Genomic DNA, 6764 nt, shown 5'->3' with positions numbered 1-6764 from the left:
AATCGAGCTCAAATTTGTACCAATCATGCACATATAATAGGTTGACAAACAGTCGAAATTTGAGATTTGTTTGATACACTCACAGTTAGAAAGAATCACCGACTTCGGTAATGTTTTACCAAAATCACACCCGTTAAGTTTGTTTTACAGGAAAAATCGGTAAAGGTAGCAACTTTTACCGAAATTCGTTAGAGTTTGACAGATAAATGATAACATTTTACCGAAATTTGTTAATTTTTTACAGAATTTCGTTAAAACTCCATTACCGAACGCTCAGCGGTTGAGATTTCGGTAAAAAATACCGACCGAAATCAGCTGTGCTATATGAAAAGTTACAGTTTATGTGGTTCAAGTGCTTCAATTGATTGTAATGACTGGAAAATATATAGGAGCACTCTACTGATCAAGGAACGGCCTCCCTATATGGTAATGGAAACAAGCGAGACCATCTTTGTTGAGTATTGCGATAGACGGTTATTATTTTAGAGTGATGAAGGGAAACCGTAACGATTCCTTGCTAACGGCTAACAACAATTTGAGTCGTGAAATAAGGAGACGCACCATCAGTGGCCTACGAAATGCTTTTAAGACTGATGGTCGTCTACGGACATAAGAGTTTGACCATGCTCAAGGAGCATTTGCAAGCACTTGGAGTATTCGAGCGACGTGTGCTAAGGCCGTTCTTTGGCGTTGCGCGAGGGTAAGGTGTTTGGCGGCGAAGGATGAACCACGAATTCGCATCGCTGCACACTCACTCAGCAATCCACAAGATTACTAAAGCCAACAGGATATCGTTGTATTATCATAGTTGTAAACAGAGAGTAAAAAATTCGAAGACTGAAAGTGAAGATTGACATTCTCATTTTTTCATTCGTTTTTGGCCACATTCATTGTCAGCTGAATGCCTCTCTTTTTTCATTCAATTCTCTGTCACGAATATTTTTTCACACGTCGTCAAATGTCCAATTTCTGTTAACAGACGCACAATCCGACTTAATGGACAAATAGAGAACATAATTAATATTCTAATTAACTACTATACACAAGTTTTGAGGTAATTGGAAGTATAATCTGGAGTTACGGTCCAGTTTTATTTCTCAGTGAAAATTGTCAGTGACAGAAAAATGAATGAATAGGTGAAAAAATTCATTCACCAAAATGAATTTTATTTTGATCCCACAGTTGAGAATCTTCATAATTCACGATGAATTTCATTCATTGAAAATGAAAATTTTAAACTCTGGTTGTAAACATGCCGGATAGCAGCTCTATTAAGATTGTGTTCTTAAAAGATTTATTTTTTAAGGTAGACATGAAGCTCAGCGAACAAGGTGGGCTAAACAGGTCTGAGATCAGTACACTTTAAAAAATCTGCACTGTGATATGAACTGATTGGCACTTGAATTCGCACTACTGTTCAATCAGTTTGTTATCAATCACATATCATTTGACAAAGAACATCCAATGCCTCTTCAATTTTAATGGAACATCACATCAATTCGTCGTTGACAATGCTTTGATTTCAAAACTAGAATTAAAAAAATGTGTTCAGCCGCAGCCAGATTCGATACCAGGACCTTCAGAGTCCCGATCAACTGTTTTACCACTACACTACTTCACGTCTGTTAGAGAAGTGTGAATCGAAGCGAAGCACTTTCTACCACCTGTCATCTATATTTACTTTTATGCCCAAGACAGTCATTAACAAATCAACAGCTCTTCACTTTGGATCGTATTGCTTTTTACAGTAGTGCAAATCAAAGGGATTTTCAGTTGATTTCTCCGGTGGGTTTGTTTTGGTCCTCAAATCAACACTGACAGCATTGCGATCTTAAAGGAAAAGCATTTCTGATCATGTTGATTAGGACATTGAATAGTTAAGGGATTTTTCCCTTACATCGAGCGTGCAGAATTTTTACCGTGTAGCGAACCAGCGCAAACAATCAATACATTTGCCCCTTGTAAAAATGTTAAATTTATTTTATTGATATAAACCAGCTCATACTTACCTCATGGTATACACAGCTTTTCATGGACAATTTTTATCCACTAGGTGAGTAGGCAATTGAATCGAATTCCTTCCGTAGATCGATCTGATGATATTTGTTTACATTCCACCGCATTATCCGACTCATCATTGGCAATCATAATTGGAAATGTAAACACACTCATCTCGCCAGTTTTGCAGCCGGCGATTACTGTTGATTCGCACATCAACCCGGCAATGCATTTAATCCACTCAATTCGTAATTATTTATCAAAGATTTTGTTTTGTTTCGAGCTTTCTTTGGTTTGGATTGGTAAAGTTGAAAAGCTCACTCGATCATTGTCCATAGTGTACGGCTGACGAGATTTTGATAGCGAAAGTGCGAAGTATAAGTAGGTAATGCTTATGAAGGTGAATCAAAACTCAAATGTGATTCATATTGTGTAGCAGAAGCAACAGTGATCGGCATTAGCGCGGATAATGACCGTCCATACAAAGATAATACAATTATGAGCAGAGATCGTATTGCAAATTATAGCTCGATGCGCTGTAAAATAAAACAATGCAGACCAATTTGACCGAGATTTTGCCACCCAATAATGCTTTTGAATTGACCATATACCTACCCTGATACCCGGAGGCTTTGATTGATACAGCGTAACTTTACGAGCGACGAGCGTATACTAGAGCACCATCTCTATAAGTCCTGTGCGATGTTCCTCCAGTTTTCCTGATCCAATCCTAAATATCCCGGTTACGACTGTAACGCAAAAAAAAACGATCATATCCCGGTCTTTTTTGGTAGAACTAAAATGCCGGCTTGGGTTTTTTTACGATCTATCCATGCAATAGCACAACGCAACAACAATTTACTATTTTTCTGTCTCAAGAACAAACTTACGAGTCTCCGACAGATTTTGGGCCGCTGAATCCAAATCCGGGTTCAGAATTGCTCCATCACGTCACAATTTTGAGCTAAAATATACGATTTTGGGCTTTTTTAACTGCAAACAATTAAGCATGGAAATATTTTTTAAAGCAGTCAAAAGGTAAATTGACCAATTAACATCTAAATGAACGACTCATGCAGAATATTTCATTTTACAAAATTGAATTTGATAATTTTATGCGATTTAAGTTAGGTGCGATATTTCCAAATCGTATCATATTTGATTTGGTATACGAAATATTTTGCATGAGTTGTTAATTTAGATGTTAATTGACCAGTTTACCCTTTGAATGCATAAAAAATATATCCATGCTTAATGTCTTGCAATCAAAAAAGCCCAAAATCACACATTTTGCCCTATAAGTTGAGGAATCGCTCAGAACTGTGACGTGGTGGAGCAAATCTGACCCGGATTTGGATTCAGCGGCCCAAATCTGTCAGAGACACATAAGTTGCTCTTGAGACAAGATAAGGTTGTGCTGTGTAATCGAATATAAAAGCCCAATTACATCGGTCATGATGATCAAAACACAACATTCGTAGCTTCGAAGTCAGAAATCGATTCAAATCCAATGCAACTCCAACATTCTAATTAGATTACATAAATCACAAATTCAATCCACGCGCCCTAGATTTGGTTTGGTAAAATACTATCGCCGCCCACCGTTCATATCAGGTAAGGTAGGACCCATTGCTGTTCGAAGGCGCATTCAAAAAGATGGTGCAGCCCCAGATGGTCGCTTGCTGGCGAGAGACGCAGAGGTACCCGTACTTTTCAATTGTTTTTCGAATCGCAAACAAATGCACTTACGTTCGTAGGTACCTACTTTGCAGACTACATTAAAACTGTCGGCGAACTTTTTTTATGGCTTCTTCCCCGTCTTAAACTTTGCATGCGATGCAAACACAAATGCACATGAGCGTGCGACGATCGACGACGGCGGCGTGCATTGCTCAACTATGCAAACAAAAGTGCATTATCGGCGACAGCAAATCTGCATTTTCGAGCTTTAGTTTCTTTTTGACACTGTCCCATCGGAGCACTGGCGGCAGGTACATATGGTAGGACATGTTAGTTTACTGAGTGTAGGTACCGTAATCCGGGGTCAAATTGATCACTTTAAAACAACTTTTGCGGATAACTTTCATGACAATTGAAATATTGCCAAAAGAATTTCTGTAAAATCAGTACCCAGTGGATCTCCATAAAACCATGTGACAGAATTTTGTTCAACAAATTTAATTTTTTAGTTAAATCTTCAAAAATCAAAAAATTGAAGATGCCACTTTGGGGCGAATGCCTGAAGGTAGGCGATTTCCTTTGAAATAAGTGATTTCTGTTACAATAAATGACTTTTTCGTAAAAAAAGTACTTTTTTAAAATTCATTTTTTTTTATCTGTATTAACGAGATTTTTAGCCCTAGGCTAGTTCATCTCGGGGCCCACGCTTTACTTCCCTTCCGAAGGAAGAACTCACATTTTGTGAGTTTGTCGGGAGTGTGATTCAATCCCAGGTCCTCGGCGTGATAGTCAAGTGTTCTAACCATTCCACTAGGTCCGCTCCAACTAAACTTATTCGTATTTAGAATACCTTCATAGCTTTCCAACCAAGGCTCCACAAAAATGTTAAAACAAAAAAAAAATACGGGAAGTCCTAGTGGCAATCGATTGTTTAGAAGCAATAATTTCAGCTAAGTGAGAAATACATTGCAAATTCTTTAAAAAAATAAGGCAAACCCGACTTTTTTCTTAACAAATAAATGTCTCAACTCATCTCTAGACATCTATGGACTAGATGAGGTAAGCAGTTTGAGATCATTGCGACGCTTAGAAGTTCCCGGTATGCAATTACAATGTAGTACCCTATATAAGTCTCTCTAATAAAGACAAATCAATCCATCAATGTAGTACCCAAATGATCAATTTCATCCCGCTGATCAATATGACCCCGGTTTACGCTACTGTGAAGCAAGGGTGAATTGGACGATGTTGGAACTGTATGCTGAATATTTTGACCCTTTCGCTATTAGTTTTTAGTGGCATCGACGGTAAGCCCAGTGTTCGAAATACAATTGTGAGGATGTTGGATAGTGGATACATGTATGTCAAGTACCATCTTCCCGAACGCGTAGGGTTCTCAGCTCTTCTTCAACTTGAAAATGGCAAATACTGATCTTTAACTTTGTCCATGTCACGTTACCTTAGGGTTTTTTTTTCGCATATTACGTAGCGCCAAGAGGGGAGGGGGTCTACATGTGTGTTACGATCCATACAAAAATTCAAAACTTCTCATACAAAACTTGTTACGTGGGGGAGGGAGGGGTTCTAAAATAATAATATGATCGACTGTGCGAATCTCTGTTAAAGTTCAGTTGCTGAAATCTTGGCTAAACGCTTGACATTTAATGTTTGATGCTTCTTTGAATAAACGTGACTTTTTGCTGATAACTCAGTTAAATTGCGCAATTTGACTCGTAAAGGGGGGGGGGGGAGGTTAGGTTAGGTTGTTGGATGAAAAAAATGCCCAAACTATTAGGAAAAATCGTTAAACTCATCGGATTTGTTAAGGAATATTCTGTCCGACTCTAATTTCACCTAAAATTTTAAACTTCTTGAATAATTTATTTGTGTCCCCCCTCAAAATCCTGAATTCCGGCCAAAATTTTCAGATGGGTGGGGGGAGGGTGACATAAGAGAAAATCGAAATTTGTGTCAGCATTATTAGATGGCATGAGATGTTCCAAGATAAACAAATTCTGCAACAACTCCAAGCACATCCCCATCATTCACTAACACCACTGGGCCTGCCTCTGTCTCTACCAGCAATCATGTACTTCGTCTAGGTCGAATTAATCGCCAAGCCTATCTTATTCACTGTCTCCCTCTTCAATGTAGAACAGGCTCCAGCCAATGCCCTACGATCGATGCCAATGAGGCCAATATCATGCCCTAAGCCAAGGAGCATGTACGACCGTGTGATGATAGTGCAATGGTCCTTTGCACGTCAGACATCCTAATTGCTTTATCCAGTGCAATGTTGAACAGTAATTTTGAAAGAGCATACCCTGCTTCACTTAGGTCGCAAACGACGTAGACACTTCATCTACGTAGACGTAGACACTTCACCTGTGATCCGAATACTTGATTTTGATACATCCAGTGTTGCGTGTATCCAGCCATATAAGTTTTGCTGGAAAACCAAGCTCTGACATTATACGCCAAAGCTCTTTTCTTTTTGCTGAATCGTACGCTGTTAACAAATCAATGAGCAGATGGAGAGCCTGAACACAGTTATATCTCCGAAATTTGTCTACGATCATCCGCAGGTCAGACTCCGTCGTCCTCGATCGGCCCTCAAGATCCTCAAGAGGTCTAACAGGACACGTGACAGTCGCCGAATTTAAAAGGGTAATCTAGTCTGTGCTCTTTCTTGTAAATTGGGCATATGAAGCAATTCAACGTGCTGGCTGGGGGCAAGTATTTTATATTCATAAGAATCTCATGGATTCAAGGATGTAGATGCAGCTGCAGAAGAAGTTCGACCGAGATCTCGTCCTTCCAAGCAGCATTTATGCTTGTTAAGGCCTTCTTAATTTCATCCACTGCTTGACTGTCATCAACTATGTACCGTCGATGGGGGTGACAATGGGTCTGGGGGGTGAAATTGGGTCAAAACGGAGAAACATAAAATATGAAATAACTCATCAACTATCGCTAATTTATAATGAAAACTTTATATTATTTCAAAGAGGAGATGTTTTTAAACGTCATGATGCAGAATAAAATGTTTAGCAAGAATTATTTTTTTGTTAAATTTGTGGTTAAAC

This window comes from Aedes albopictus, chromosome 3, assembly GCF_035046485.1.
Source record: "Aedes albopictus strain Foshan chromosome 3, AalbF5, whole genome shotgun sequence".
Lineage (NCBI taxonomy): Eukaryota > Metazoa > Arthropoda > Insecta > Diptera > Culicidae > Aedes > Aedes albopictus.
Note: the sequence above shows the minus strand (reverse complement) of the source record.